The 15,650-nt window shown below is 38.5% G+C and overlaps 2 long non-coding RNA genes across 2 annotated transcripts in view; both read left to right on the top strand.

Moving 5' to 3' along the window:
- Positions 1–4,920: 4,920 nt before the first annotated feature.
- On the top strand, positions 4,921–5,724 carry LOC119117507. Its single transcript, XR_005096536.1, has 3 exons — positions 4,921–5,008; positions 5,386–5,465; positions 5,613–5,724. It is a non-coding gene; the product is annotated as an uncharacterized LOC119117507 (long non-coding RNA).
- A 1,382-nt stretch (positions 5,725–7,106) lies between these two features.
- Positions 7,107–15,650, top strand: part of LOC119117333 — a 46,704-nt gene continuing 38,160 nt past the window's right edge. The window contains exon 1 of the long non-coding RNA XR_005096496.1: positions 7,107–7,228. This is a non-coding gene — a long non-coding RNA (uncharacterized LOC119117333). The remainder of the gene's footprint in view (positions 7,229–15,650) is intronic.

Below are 15,650 nucleotides of genomic sequence, written 5' to 3'. Positions count from 1 at the left end.
TTCTTTTTTTACCCTAAGGCGATCGAGACACTAACAGCGCAGGAGACCACAGACAAAGGGTCCTTTTTCTTACACGGATGGAGTAAGTGTCAATAATCTACACAAGTGGAAGAAATCTCCTAAGGTTTTGGAGCCCTTCGGTGTTTTATTCATGCCAGAGGGATGATAATTGACCTCTGCACTTTGCGAAACAACACACACACACACATAAAAACTTCAGGAGATGAAAGAATAAGATGTTTTGTAATTCAACTTTTTGAGCCCCCCCACACCGACCCTCAGCCAATCCGATACTATTGGATTCTGGGTCATGAATTATTCAAGGTAAGGGGGGGGGTGAGGCTACCTTAGCATTAGAAGATGTTATATGAAAAAAGGTTGCCAGAGTGAAAGCAATCAAATGAGTTGCTTCTAAAAGAGAGAGAAAAAAAGTCACATTAAAATAAATAAGTGAATACAACTCTTGAATTTACCCCTGAATGACGGCACTTGTAGTGAATAAAAACTCTCAAGTGTTTATTGACACGAAATCCCCATTATCTACCTTCCGCCGAACGTTTTGTGTACGTTTGAGTGCTTCAGCTCGAGCACATCACTTAATGTTGTAATTAAAAATGTTTTTGTCAAATGATAATTGTGGCGTCGAGTGTTGATACTTGAAGCGAGCTCTCCGGGCAAGCGCAGAAGGACATAATTGTATCAGTTAAGTTGAAGTGGAAAGAATTGTGAATGTCATGAAATTGGTAAAAATATCTGCCCACCTGTATGAAAAGTCTTCAGAGGAAAAAGTAAAGTGCAGATGCACTAAAGAAAGTCTTGAAAAAAGTGAAATCAATTAATCGTGTAATTCAGAATTTAGCAGAAAAATCGTTTTTTTTTCTTGTAATATTGCGACTGTACTTCTGTACGTTTACGATTTTTTTTATACAAGTATGACGCCAAAAAATTGTCACATGAAAAAATGTAATCACTTTTTTTTTTCTGAAAATGCTGAATATTTTTGAATTTTCCCTAATATTGCAAATAATATTTAGAGTTTATTCGTAAATATTTCAATGCAAGCAATATTTTAGTAAAATTACAACTTTTGTCTTTTAATATTTTTTATATTTATTCACATTTGTTCATTTTGAAAAAAAAATATATATTTTTTTTACCCTCATGAGATTTCAACTTCTAAAAATTACACAGGTAAATTTACAACATCATACAATTGTGATTTTATTTTTGTAATATTATAACTTTTCTTATGTAAGATTACAATTTTGTTTCATTTCACTTTCTTTCATAATCCTTTTACTTTGGATTTTAATGCATAATAATTAGCCAACTTTATGATTATGTGATTAAAACTTTTTGATGTTGTTGTTGTCGTAATATTATATCTCATCCAACATCCTGTAACGGATTGCGGTCAAGTCTTTTAAGTTTTAAGACACACTTGTTGTTCTAATTGCTCTAAAGCAGTTTGGTATAATTGCCTATTGTCCTTTAGGCCTCCAGACTTGCTTAAAACTCTCAGTTAGCCTTTCCAATCGGGCCCTCCGCACCCCTTCTGCCGCATTGCGTTTTATAGAGGTGAACTCATTAAAGTGAAATGACCATTTGGCCTTGGGAGGGAAGAAAATAAGCAAATGGAAACAAACAGCTGCAGAGAATTGAGTGACACTCGAGTGGTGAAGGACCATCAAAGGGCCACGTGTTTGCAGAACACCACGCTTTTCATGGATTTTCATTCAACTGTCACGGCCGCAATTACCGAAAGCACTGGACGGTGACGTGTTTTTTTTTTTTTTATTTGATTTATTTATATATTTATTTATTTTATGTGTGTCGATGAGGTCTGCATCTAATTGATGGCCAGGGACACTTAGCTGTCGCTAAGGCATCAAACTCCAAAAATGAGCCTGAGTTAAATTACCGGGCAGTTAGCATGCTGGACAACGATCTTACAAGTTAGGGCTTTTTTTTTTTTTTTTAAATATGTGTGTGATTCTAACTAGCAAAACAAGTCTTTAAAACCGCACATTAAATGCCAAGTTTTAAACTTCCAAGTTAAATACATCTGAACTGTATTTAAGCAGTGAGCCTTTCATGTAGCATAAATATTTTCCCTAAACGTAATCATAGTAGTAATTCTTCGTAACACCAAACCAGACCTTACACATCATCACTTTTAACGTCTGGCACAGATGGATTTAATTTTGAAAGTGTTACCAACAGCGGAGTGTTATTTACTAATGACCAAGTATGTGTGTTTAATGACTTGGGAGTGTAAATATTTTGGTCTTCTCACCTAAATGTCAACCTCCTCTGTATATATATATATTTTTTTTTTTTACATTGAAATTACACTGACCTTGAGGTTTGATTGCTGAAGAGGAATGAACACAAGTCCCCGTCTTCATCGCCACCTTATTTTTAGTGCTCTTTTTATCTCATTATAATTGGCTTATTCTCCAGAGGTATTTCTTCTTTTATTATGATTTTCAAAGACAATCCCTTTTATTTTACTTTTTTTTTCTTTTTTTACAAAGGCTTGTTCTATCTTATTTCCTCCCAAACACATTGTTAGCGCCGCTCTTGATATAGTGTACCTATTATAGTTCTCGGCCATTCGGCTCTCATCAGATGAATCTAACAACGGGCTATTTGATGCTTCAGGGGAGGATTTATTTATTTATTTTAGTTTTATGATATTCAGAACGGCCATGCGAAGGCCTTCGGGATTTATCCTGCATGCCTACAAACAGCTGGAAGCCCGCAGGTCATCTGACCCTGGCTCTATCTCGGTTTTAATAATTACACAAGACAGCTAATAATGAATATTTAAAGAGTTTGCCAAACACGAGGTGTAGATTAGATGAGGCCAGTCTGATTGAGCTATATATGTCAAACATGAATGACTTTATCAGCTAACAAGTGTGTTATGATTTGATATCTGAGCACTTAGGTTAATTAATCTAAGTTCCTCATTTCATGTTGTACATTTCTGTTTCTTTCACTTTTTTTTAAACCGCTAAAGTTGAATGTTGCTCGAATTAAAAAGAAAACAATTTTACGACACGTTAGACAAGTAATACAGGTTTTGTCTATGGGTCTAAAATGTAAATATTTTGGAGTCTATTATTTATTTTAACCAAAATTACAAAACTCAAAAATCAGTAACAAAATATTTATTATTGTTATTATTATTATTATTATTATTATTATATCTACTGGGAAATCAGTTTTCTTTCTAGCTTCCCTTTTCTAACCTTTAACCACATTTTGTCGAGCAAGAAACTCGCCACATCAAGTACGAAGAAATCCAAAGTGTGAGAAGTTGTCAGGTCAGCACTGACTACTTGTTTTGCATCATGAACTTGCTCTTCCTTCTCCTAATGATTTCTCAAAGAGCCCAAATACATTTCCCCAAACCTAACCCCCCCCCTCCACGAACGGGCACGGTGCCTTTTAAACTCAGCAGAAAATCTATTTACCCGCAAATTAAATCCGTGAACCAGCATAGCCCAGCAAACCCAGAAACTGGGCAATTACTTGGAAAGCGCAAGGTAGGGGAATAAAATCTGGAGAAGGAGGGGTGCGTCCAAAAGTTTGGGGTGGGAGATACTCCAGGGGCGGTTCGAGGAAAGGATGCGCTTGACATGTTACAAGAAAAGGGCGGGATGCACTTCCTCTGTTAAAGTGAATCAAAAGTGCAGGGGGGAGATAATACTCGAAATGGAAGGGGGTGGAAAGCCTTGCGGGTTTGTTACATCATGGAAGTTGCGTGTGTATATGCTTGAAATATTGAGCGAGCGTATCCAGGTAGGCAGAATGGGTCGCTATCCTGTGGGAATTCCTTTGTTGCCTTTGTTTGGAGTGAAAAAGTGAAAAATACCATATATGCAGCATGCCACCTATTTTCAAGGAGGTCTCCGACGATCCAGATGTGCAAATGTAGATCCCGATGCGCCTCGGCTTCAGAGGAAGCGTCACCAACATGGAGTCGACAACCGGGATACCGGTCGCTGAGGGATTGACAGAACCTGTTGTACTAGATGGTTAAAAGGGAAGGGCGCAGTTTTGATAATGTTGCTTTCGGTGTGTGTGTGAATCTCATGGTGACACTAAAACATCACTTTTTTATTTTTTCATTTTTATAAAAACATGAATTAATCCATTTGAGACATTGAGAACTTTTAGTTAAGTGATAAAAAGTTTTAGTTCCAATTGTGGGCAGTCTATTATTGTACTTTCTGATTCACTAGTGTAACGCCCATTTCCAAGATGGCCGCGCCCGTGAACCCATTTGGCCCCTCCCATTTCTAAGATGGCGGCGCCCGTGAAGCTCTGTTTCACCTGCAATAAACATGAATTAATCACATTTGAGACATTGAGAACTTTTAGTTAAGTGGATATAAGTTTTAGTTCCAATTTTGGGCAGTCTATTATTGTACTTTCTGATTCACTAATGTAACGCCCATTTCCAAAATGGCCGCGCCGGTGAACCCATTTGGCCCCTCCCATTTCCAAGATGGCGGCGCCCTTGAAACTCTGCTTCACCTGCAATAAACATGAATTAATCACATTTGAGACATTGAGAACTTTTAGTTAAGTGATAAAAAGTTTTAGTTCCAATTTTGGGCAGTCTATTATTGTACTTTCTGATTCACTAATGTAACGCCCATTTCCAAGACGGCCGCGCCCTTTAACCCATTTGGCCCCTCCCATCTCAAAGATGGCGGCGCCCTTGAAACTCTGCTTCACCTGCAATAAACATGAATTAATTATATTTGAGACATTGAGAACTTTTTGTTAAGTGATAAACAGTTTTAGTTCCAATTTTGGGCAGTCAATTATTGTACTTTCCGATTCACTAATGTAACGCCCATTTCCAAGATGGCCGCGCCCTTGAACCCGTTTGGCCCCTCCCATTTCCAAGATGGCGGGGCCCCCGAAAACTTGCTTCTCCAGTAAAACATCGCCGAAAGGGAAGTTTAGAGATTAATAGACGACGCAAACTGTAAGTACTGTCTACACGATAGCTTAAATGAATGTTAGTTATCATCTTTGTTGAAAAATTGATGGATTTGACAAACGTTTGGAGTTAAATCATTGCCATAAAAATCACCCAAATATCTCTAAATTACACTCACACAGGTGCCAAAATGGAGCTAGCTTGCTTCATTACTATTATCGATTACTATTAAATAGCATTTTCACAACAGATATTACACATATAGTCTATTCAGCAATGCAATTTAACAAATGGTCTGATCTTATCATCCTTAACAAAAAATTGTCATCAGCTAGCATATGTGAAAGTACATTTTTGAAATTTCAGAAACAAATTCTATTACGACATCCCGTCAAATCAGCAATGCAATTTTTGGGCTTCAGAATGTTTTAAGGAGCGAAGTGGATCCGGTCACAAGACTTTGCTTGACCCAATTGCCATGCAATCGGAATGGAGCAATGCGGTAATATGATTGTTTGCCTTTTTCACTGACACTTCCAATTCAATCACTTTACATGTTTATTTTTGATTCTTATTAGCATGACAGCGTGATATTTCAAAAAATATATTTTCTGTGAATTTACCTTGACAATATAATTTCTATTTGCAGAGCAAAACAAGTACAAGAAAATACTAAAAGGATCCTAATGGCTTTCGTGTTGATCTGACACGTCTTCATTCACTCCACAGAGCAGCAAAAGGAAAGCACGGTAAATGCCTCACCCGCCTGAATTCGGTCCCACTTGCTGCTTTTGAATGGACTGAAATTGCATATCTGCTAACCTAACTGCCCTCCATTCAGACGGCTTTTGACTGTAATAAATTGCCTCCTGAATTGCGACTTCATAAATGCCTCTTAAATGGAGATCAGACGTGAGTCTGATGATGTTTTAATTGTAACTTGCAGAATGTATTAGCGGTGACCTACAGCTTTTTGTGGCAGCTTCCATTCAATATGTATGTGCATCTAGACACCTTTGGGTTTAGAAAGGTTAATTAACCTCTGGTGGTGGACCTTTCGTCTGCACTTAACTTGGTCTATGTCCTGATAGTACCATTAACCCGTGCCCTAGCCTCTTAACCCTCCTCTATCATTACCCACATAAAACCCATTAAAACTTCCCATTGATTTTCTTTTCACCATATATCTTCGATATTTTTCTGTACGGAAAAAAAAAAAATCAACATATATTAACCGGGAGAAAATTATTTAAATTCCGGCTTCGTGTTCTCTTCAACTTTCCAACGGTAGAATATTGAACTGCTATGAATTCTGATATATGACATCGCCATCCTCTCTGTGTTGATCCCGCCCCCCCCTTTTGTTTATACGTCCTTGAACGCATCACCAGCCAATAGGCATGGCTATTGCATTCAAGGCTGCAAATTGCCTGGAGTGGCGCTAAGTGCCGTATTCACGCGGTCGCTTACCCATTGTTTGCAGCGTTGCCACGGCAACATTGTTGTTGAGTATTTCCGTTGATCTTCTGGCTCAAATTTAACATTTGACAATTTGAAAAAAATACTTTTCCCCCAAATTATGTTGAAAAATATATCAAAATAATGAACAGCTATACAATTTTTTTTCTCACAATATATAAATTAACATGGATTTTTTTTCAGAAAAATCTCCCAATTAAAATCCTGGCAGAGATGGAAGGGAAGATATGAAAATGAAAGATGTCCATGTGATGGTTGTGGGCTGGTGAATGACTTGAGGAGAAGAGGCTAATTATTTTGAAGGGTATTAAGTCATCAGATTTACTTTTATCTTGATTGCATTGTGGAAGTCGTGCATAATTAATGGGGTAGAGCTTATTAGCCAAAGATGATTAGGCAAATTACACAGGTGTCGGGTGCATTTTTCATGATGAATTTTGCCAGGACAATCCTGGATTTCCCATCTGTTCTGCTCCTATCACAATGTCACTCCAGGGGAAATTAATACGACGCGATAAAAACAAACTCTTTTCCAAAATTAGTTTGAAATTAAACCTGAGCCTCCACAGTCGAACATAAGACATTCAGTGTTACTGCTTGTCATTAAAAGACAAAAGAAATCTCAAATAATTTGAATTGAATCCATTTTTTCCAGGCTCAAACCCTGAAAAAGAAGCTAACCATTTAAAGTATCTCCATCCATTGGTTTTGTGATGAAGTGCTGCAACCATAAATGAAAATACCAATCTGTCCTTGTGAGGTCTTTTGCAGTTCATCGAGACACACGTAAGTAGATAATAATTAATAATTGTTTGGAAAATGTTATTTTGATGCTAGTTATTAGCCATCATGCTATTTATGTTAGCTTTCAATAGCATCTGTATATTGTTTCATGCAATATCTTGAAGCATTGATCTATCTATCTATCTATCTATCTATCTATCTATCTATCTATCTATCTATCTATCTATCTATCTATCTATCTATCTATCTATCTATCTATCTATCTATCTATCTATCTATCTATCTATCTATCTATCTATCTATCTATCTATCTATCTATCTATCTATCTATCTATCTTCAAAAATGTTTTAAGAGCCAAGTGTTTTGGACTTGGCAGCCCAAAATTACTCAAAACCATTTGAATATCTTTGACACTTAAAATTTTGTTGTTGTTGTTGTTGTTGTTGACCAGTGTCTGTCTACATGTGTTGCTCCACCATGTGGGTTCAAATATTCATCGAGTTAAATCATTATAACACAAACACTCACTATTTGCTAGCCAATATACGGCGTTTTGCATTCTATGTTAGCATTAAGCGAAACAAACTTGCTAGCTTAAGCTGCTATGTGTTCATTTTCAAAGTTTCATCGAGTCACCCGTATTTCAAGGAACTATTGAATCGGTATGCTAAAGAGCCTCGATGTTTGTTTGAACATTTTCCCTTCAAATGTTTGGTTGAAGTCCAAACAAGTTTGTGATCAAATAAACATCAGCACCAAATGCACATTTTAAATGTTACTCGTTCACTTTCTTTAAAATCCATTACTCCACCTTTAATTATGACTGACCTTTAAATGTTTCAACAAAAAAAAGCAGTTTTATTCACTGCCGCTGTTTATAACACTCAAGCCTTTTTAGTTCTTTTCTTTCTTTCTCAATTTTTCTATTCAGCGCCATAAACGAAGCTGTAACCTTCATTTTAAGCGATTCGTCTCTCGGAAAAAGCAGCCTTAAAAGCCGCCGTAAATTTTTTTTAATAATTGCTCTGACAAAGGTTTTCCACTCCCCTAATTATACATTGGCACATTCTGAGCTTTTTGCTATTGTCACAGACATCATTCTGACGCAATTGAGACATTTAGCGGCGCGCTTCCACTTGAAGGATTACAACTGGAAACCCGCCGCAATCATTGTGCTAATCAAAACCATGCAGTAATCACAGCCGCCGCGGGAAAGTGAGAAAGATTCAATCAGACCTAATTGAAAACTCTGAATGCATTTGTTTGCGGGGCGAGTCATAATTATTGGTTTCATTCGCAGTGAGCAAACCTCATCAAGCGCTTTTAACGTTTCGGGGGGTGGTGGTGGTAGGGGGGGGGGAAAGAACATCTTTACCGCTCAGCGCGCCCGCCGTGTTTTCTCTTGGTGTGGTCCTGCATTTATTGGGGCTCCCTGCGGATTACTTCAAGGACCCCCCTCAGATCATTAGGCTCTCTGGCGGCTGGGTTTTCACCCCTCGCACCTGTGAACCCTCCTTATAAATTCTTTCCTCGCACCCTCCAACAAGCTAATCAGTCATGCTGTTTGAAACAGACTCGTCTCAGTCTTGTTTTTTTTTTTTTTTTTGGGTGAATTTTGGGACAGCCTGATAGAAGAACATGAATTCAATATGTGGTTTAGCAATTAAGGAAATAATATGATGAAATCAAATCAGCAGTTTGGCAGATGGTGAACAAATCTTCCCCAAAAAATATTTATTGCCACTCCAAGTTTATTGTCAAACTAAAAATATAACGCACGGAATTACATGTGTGTTTAAAACAAACCACATAGCTTTAGCTTTATGCTAACAAACAATAAAATAAATAAATAAATAATATAATAAAAATAAAAAAAACTAATATTCAAACACAAACAGTAGAGTAAAACGTGCCTATTCTTTATCCTCTGCAAAGAATGACTGACCATCTCGTGTTACACTGCCCCCGTGTGGCCAAGGTGTGCACACCAAAAGCAGCAGCACAATGCCTATTAAACTGAAGCAAAAATAGGGAATTAAATGTCAGAAGTGTATGTATTTTGTACCTGTGGCTAAAAAGCAAAGCGTGGAGAGTCTCTGTCGTGGAAATACTCAAGTTTAGTTCTTGAACATCAGCCGGTTTTCTCTTCCAAGGAGTTGGTTCTACTGCATGTGTGAGGGTCAATAGCTTGAGTATGCGCCAGGCGGTAAAACTTCGAGCATCTAACTCCGATTGCAAGTTCGCTGCAGTTCGAGTGTGCAGATTAGATTTCATTAGGATCATCAGGCATCTGGAAGGGGAAGATGACAAACTCTCAGGACTGTTTTTTCAAAGGGGGGGGGGGGCTGTCAGGTGTCTCCTTACAACCCCCCCGTCTATTTATTTTTTTCTCAGAGTCACATCCGATAATGTAGCAGGGTAGATGATAATGAGCAGGGTGACAAATAGAGAGAAGTTTGAAGGATGGCTGAGTGGACAGACGTGTGACCTGGAGAGGAGAAATTGGATTTGGCTCCTGTCTCTTGGCACTTGGCAGAAGGGTGGCGACAAGCTCGGTAAACTACCTCCTCACATACACACGCATACACATATGGCCACCTCCCCTCTATGCCATTTCCATTTCATTTCCACAAAGCATGAAATTAAAGCTATTTATAACCGGCTTGATAATTACATTATACTTATTCCATCACGATTAGGTTTCTGGTTTTTATGATACAATGTCACAGTTTTAATTAAAGCGTCTCTGCTTCACTTCATTCGCCCTCTCACAACTTAGCTTAGCTCGGACCACCTGATGACACACTTTTACCACCGCCAGCTGATTGACAGCCGCCGAACCAGCCGCGATTACACTTGTAATCGGTGTAATTTGACGTCCACATACTGCCATTCGATTGCGGGGGCCAGGCGAGGCCTTAAGGCTCGGCGTGTGATGAAGTTTGTCGTAGCATGTCACCTTTAGGATGTCTCACTTTAACGGCTAATTACATTACCCGAGCCGCACTGGTTGAAAGTGCTGGATGTCACCTTGGAGGAAGGGATGATGGAATAATGGAGTCCCCGAGGGTGGAGTAAAAAGAAGATCTCACTTTAGAGGGAATGATGCAGGGGCCACTTGGACATTTTTCAACATTGAAAATAAAAGCTGGAAAAGCTACTTTAAAATTTCTATGTATTTACCGTATTTTCCGGACTATAAGGCGCACCTTCAATGAATGGCCCATTTTGAAACTTTGTCCTTATATAAGGCGCACCATTAATGCATCATGTCAGATTTTTAATCCAAATCAAATCATTCTCCATTTATCTTTTTTATTTCCACTTCAGACGCAACAAATTACTTTATAATCACAAAATAATGATCCATAGTCTTTTTGATTCATGATTCATAGTCTTCAGCGGGCCCCTTATGATTGATTTCATGACACAATGCTTCGGGCCAGTTTAAATTTAGGAATTTGGTCCATATATAAGGCGCACCGGACTATAAGGCGCACTGTCGGCTTTTGAGAAAAGTTTTGGTTTCTAGGTGCGCCTTATAGTCCGGAGAATACGGTACGTAAAGAATGGCGATAAGGATTACAGTCATAAGACACCATTATGTATGAAAACATTTTAATTACATATCATAAAATATCAGTGTTAAAACTGCAAAATGTTATATTTTTTTCAGGCCGCCAAAAAATGGCTGGCGGGTCACAATTGGCCCCTGCACCATATTTTGGCCCGAACTATACTTTCACTGAGACCAAGTCTAAAATTGAAAAAATTATTATCAACAATAACTCGGCTCTGAATAAAAAAACTTTTCTTGATTAAGGTGTGCGCTCCCGTCTCGACGGATTTTGATGCCTTTTGATTCCGATCTCTGTGCACTGCTCCTTCCTCCTTCTTTTCAACACGTCCACTTTGTGTTAAGGCGCCACGTCTTGGCTGGAGGGCTGCTGGTAAAAAATAAAACAAACAAACAAAAAAAAAGAGCCTTAGGAATGCTTCGCCGATGGCGTTGGCTCAAGGCGCGAGACCACCCCGGATGCTCATTCATGTTTCATTGTGAAGTGTAAATGTGTCCCACTCGAGTGAATTTTGGAAAATAGTGCACACCAGTAATTAATACCTTGTGGATATTCGCCCTGCCCGTCCCCCTTATTTTTTTATTTATTTTTCTCCCCGCTGTTGATTGACTAAATCATGCAAAACACTCCTAATTATAAGACTCCCCACAGGATGATTTGTGTCTCGGAGCCGACTGCAAATGTCATGCATGAGTGTTTGCTGCGCCAGTATTGACTGTGCCGGAGACAGATGGGATTGAACTTTGTATGCAGCTCCTCATCCAAATGAGCCGCCTGCCGGGCCACCTAAAATGTTGTCGGGAGACATTTATCACCGCGCTGATATTGGCCTTTCAATAAAACTCATGTAATGGCCAGTTAGTGTGCCCCCCACTTTTTCCTGTAATTGATATAATAGAGAATATGATTTGACTTCAATGCCAAAGTGTCGCTCTGTCACTTTTATTATTGTTGTCAATGGATCGTTTTGGTTATTTTTTCGGAGGCTACAGCTTGTTCCAGTGAACGATTAAATGCAGCCATCAAAATAAGATAAAAATACTAAAAACAAATGCGTAAAACTACTGTTGTCAAGCGGGTGTCCAAACTATGGCCAAGGGGGACATTGGTGGCCCGCCGTCCAATATTTGGCGGCCCTTTCCAATACTGTCGGGACAATATCAAATATTTTACATTTCAAAAGTCACAGGAAAATGTCAAAATTAATTTGCCCAAGTATGATGAGACAAATTCCTACTTCTCGAGGAAAATGAAATAATCACTGCACAAGTGGGGGGGTTCAGTTGTTTTTAACTTTTACACACAATTTGCAACTCGAGTTGATGTCGAAACCACCATTTGACAACTAAATATTTTTAATACGGCATATAATAAGGTATATTTCGGTATCTTTGGCAAATGAGCTGACTCGCTGTTATTTAAACAGCACTGACGCCGCTTTGATCTAATTCTGAGTTCACTTGCACCAAATTAAACATCAAATCATTAACATAGACTATTTGTTGTCTTTGTTATCGTTTGCTTTTCGCTACGTGCGCATTATATGCAAATAAGTGGCATAAATTATAAGTGCGAACACCAAACAATAAATAAATGTAGATTAGAAGGATTTGTGGAGTTTGAGTTTCCGCACCATAAATAACGTAGCATAGATATTTTCAAGTGTAAACACGCGGGATACAAATGAACTATTAGTGATAGTAGGAAAATATTTCGGAAACATCCGGCAATTGCTCGGAATTCGGATCGCAAATTCGATTAATCGATTACCAACCACTAATCGATCGGCAATTACCGATTATGTCCCGCTGTAAGGTTGCATTTCCGCCCTGATACTCGGATGGAAGTTTATTATTGTTTGCTTTAAAAATATGCCGCTCACATCTTTCACTGAGCAGGGAGCAAACTGAAGAGTAAATGTAAAGTGTAAATAGTACACATGGCCTTTAAAAATCAATGTTAAGGTGAGAGTGCTGGCGCTCCTTAAGGCCAGGACAGTAAGGTTGCGCACCTCTCGGTTGGCAGGGCGCCTGTTGGTTCTGACAGTCCCTCAAAGCACCGCTCCCCAGTGGCGAAGCAAAACACACCAAAGGTTTTTCGCAAAGCGCTACGTCTGACCTTTTCCCGTCCACTCGTTATGTGGGTACGTTTGTGTGTATTTGTGCGAATTGATGACGTTGATTGTTGGCCGCGGGGTCACGAGTACAAGTTTTAAGTGTCAGTGTCGCTCCGAGGTGAGGCTTTGTTGCCGATGTTTTATTGTGTTGACACTGGGGGGTTAATTATCAACAACAGTTGCCTGACCTTCTCGCACGTCTCAAAAATGAAACGTTGGGGCGTTTGCAAAAACAACCTCGACGGGAGCGCAGTCCGTAAATCATGTCTCATTGCCGGCAGCTGCTATGCAACAAACTTTTTGCACCGGGATTGTTTTTGAACTTCCAGTTTCAAGGTGGCTAAAGGCAAGGCTAGCAAACCCCAACCCTGACTTCATCAGATCACAACATATTTTTCCCACATGTGAAGATTTTCTGATGAAACCAAGGCTGTATAAAAATGAACAGTTCGGGAAGGCCAGAGAAATTGGAAATTGGGTGAATCTTGTAAAGAATATGGTATCTTTAAATGGTTTTGTAGAGTTTGACTCTAGATTAAAGTGACAAAAAACATACCGGACATTTAGGTATAGTACCATATTTTCCGGACTATAAGGCGCACCTTCAATGAATGGCCCATTTTAAAACTTTGTCCTTATATAAGGCGCACCGGACTATAAGGCGCACCATTAATGCATCATGTCAGATTTTTAATCCAAATCAAATCATTCTCCATTTTATCTTTTTTATTTCAACTTCAGACGCAACAAATTACTTTATAATCACAAAATAATGATCCATAGTCTTTTTGATTCATGATTCATAGTCTTCAACGGGCCACTTATGATTGATTTCATGACACAATGCTTCGGGACAGTTTAAATTTAGGAATTTGGTCCATATATAAGGCGCACCGGACTATAAGGCGGCTTCTGAGAAAATTTTAGGTTTTTAGGTGCGCCTTATAGTCCGGAAAATACGTAACTCTCAAAATTCAAGAGAAAGTCTCTAAAACTTTGAAAAAGTCAAAGCATTTGAAGATAAGTGCTTAAGAAATAGACAAATGACACAAGGAGTTTCTGTTTCAAGCTCTCATAAAAATCTGACCACAGCATCAAAGTGCCATATGAGACAATCCGTGTTCAAACGTTCTCAGTTTTCCCAGCGCTCCAGAAATCCAAATCCAGCTATGGATTTAGTGTTTACTGAAATGAGACTCTTACAAGATATTAGAATATATGAGCAGACCCTTTGTCATTTTAAGGATTCCCACAAGGGGAGGTGGTCAATAGGTAGTCATTGTCCGGTGCTATACATTGAGAACATGCGATATTGACTCTGCCGGAAGAACTGTGGAGACATGAATATAATGAGAAATCAAAGCGCTCTGAGGCATTTATCGTCTTTGACACGGAGTTCAGCATAATCCTAAAATCAATAAATCCGAAGGATTGACTTTTACTCTCTAATGATATAGCTTTGACCACACCGGATTCCAATTGTTTAAATATTTATTGCATTGTCGAATAACTGTCTTTGTTCAGACCTATTCGCACATCCGCACCTATGGACAATTTGTCTTCAATTAACTTAACCTGCATGCTTTTTTTTTTTCCTGCAACATTTGATACAGAAGAGTCCAAAACAAAAGTGACAATTTGATCACGATCCCCCGATCAATCAACCAAATTGTCTGTGGTCTTAGCAATTCATTGGCTCTGTTGTGGCGATAAACATTAAATCAAATCCAATTAGCTTGATGCTAACATCTAGTGCAATTCCCAATAGACTGGTTTATCAGAAATTAGCATAGATGTTGTGTTATTTATTCTCTCTGCAGAACCACTCCTATACGACGCTAACACACAATAGCTAGGCTAACGATACAAAAAGACTAATAAGATAATTATAAGAATTATACAATGAATGAATTCAAGTCAGGGTTTACCCATAAAAAAAAGTCCAATTGGAGGACAGACTAAAGGTCACAAGGCCATCAGGGTACGTTCATAGAGCAGCTCGTATTGATAGTATGGGGAATATGATCACCTTTAGTCTGTTCATTTAGGCAATAGAAGGAGGGTCAATACAGGGATACAGAGGGTTGTGTAAGGGATCCTGACATCTCTTAGCGTCTCCCCTCTGTATCCCCCAAGCAGTCTGCCGCTCTAATCGGTGAGGCAGCGACAGCCATCCTGTCTTACTGCCGCTTTGGCTGCCACTCCAGCGCCTATCGACGGGTGTTCAGGGCGGCCGAGCCAGCACTTCTTCTCCAAGCGCTGGAGTCAGGCCGTCTGTCCGGGTTTTTAATCCAAAAAAGACGAGGGGTTCGATAACCAAAAATGGATCGGGTACAGACGTTGTCAGACACAGAAGTTATCAACCCCAAGTCTCTTGAGAATATCGAACCAGCTAATTTTGTAGAGGGTACTTATTGAAATGTTTTTATTTGATAAACAGTATATTTTTTATTTTATATTATATATTTATATTTTTACATTTTTACATTTATATTTTTATATTTTTATATTTATATTTATATTTATATTTATATTTATATTTATATTTATATTTATATTTATATTTTATTTATATTGTACAGCCTTGATTGTGACTGTCTGTATCTCAAAGCATCTTTCCCTATTGAAATCAATGCAAATGCCATGATCCGTTCCAGCACACTCCTCAAAATTGTAAATTATTATAGTAATAAAAAAAAAGCATCTTATAGTATTGGAAGGCAGTATAATAAATATGTTCTAGACAAAGATTTTGATGAAACACAGAAG

Source organism: Syngnathus acus, chromosome 23, assembly GCF_901709675.1.
Source record: "Syngnathus acus chromosome 23, fSynAcu1.2, whole genome shotgun sequence".
Classification (NCBI taxonomy): domain Eukaryota; kingdom Metazoa; phylum Chordata; class Actinopteri; order Syngnathiformes; family Syngnathidae; genus Syngnathus; species Syngnathus acus.
Note: the sequence above shows the minus strand (reverse complement) of the source record. Positions and strands in the feature narration are given on the sequence as shown.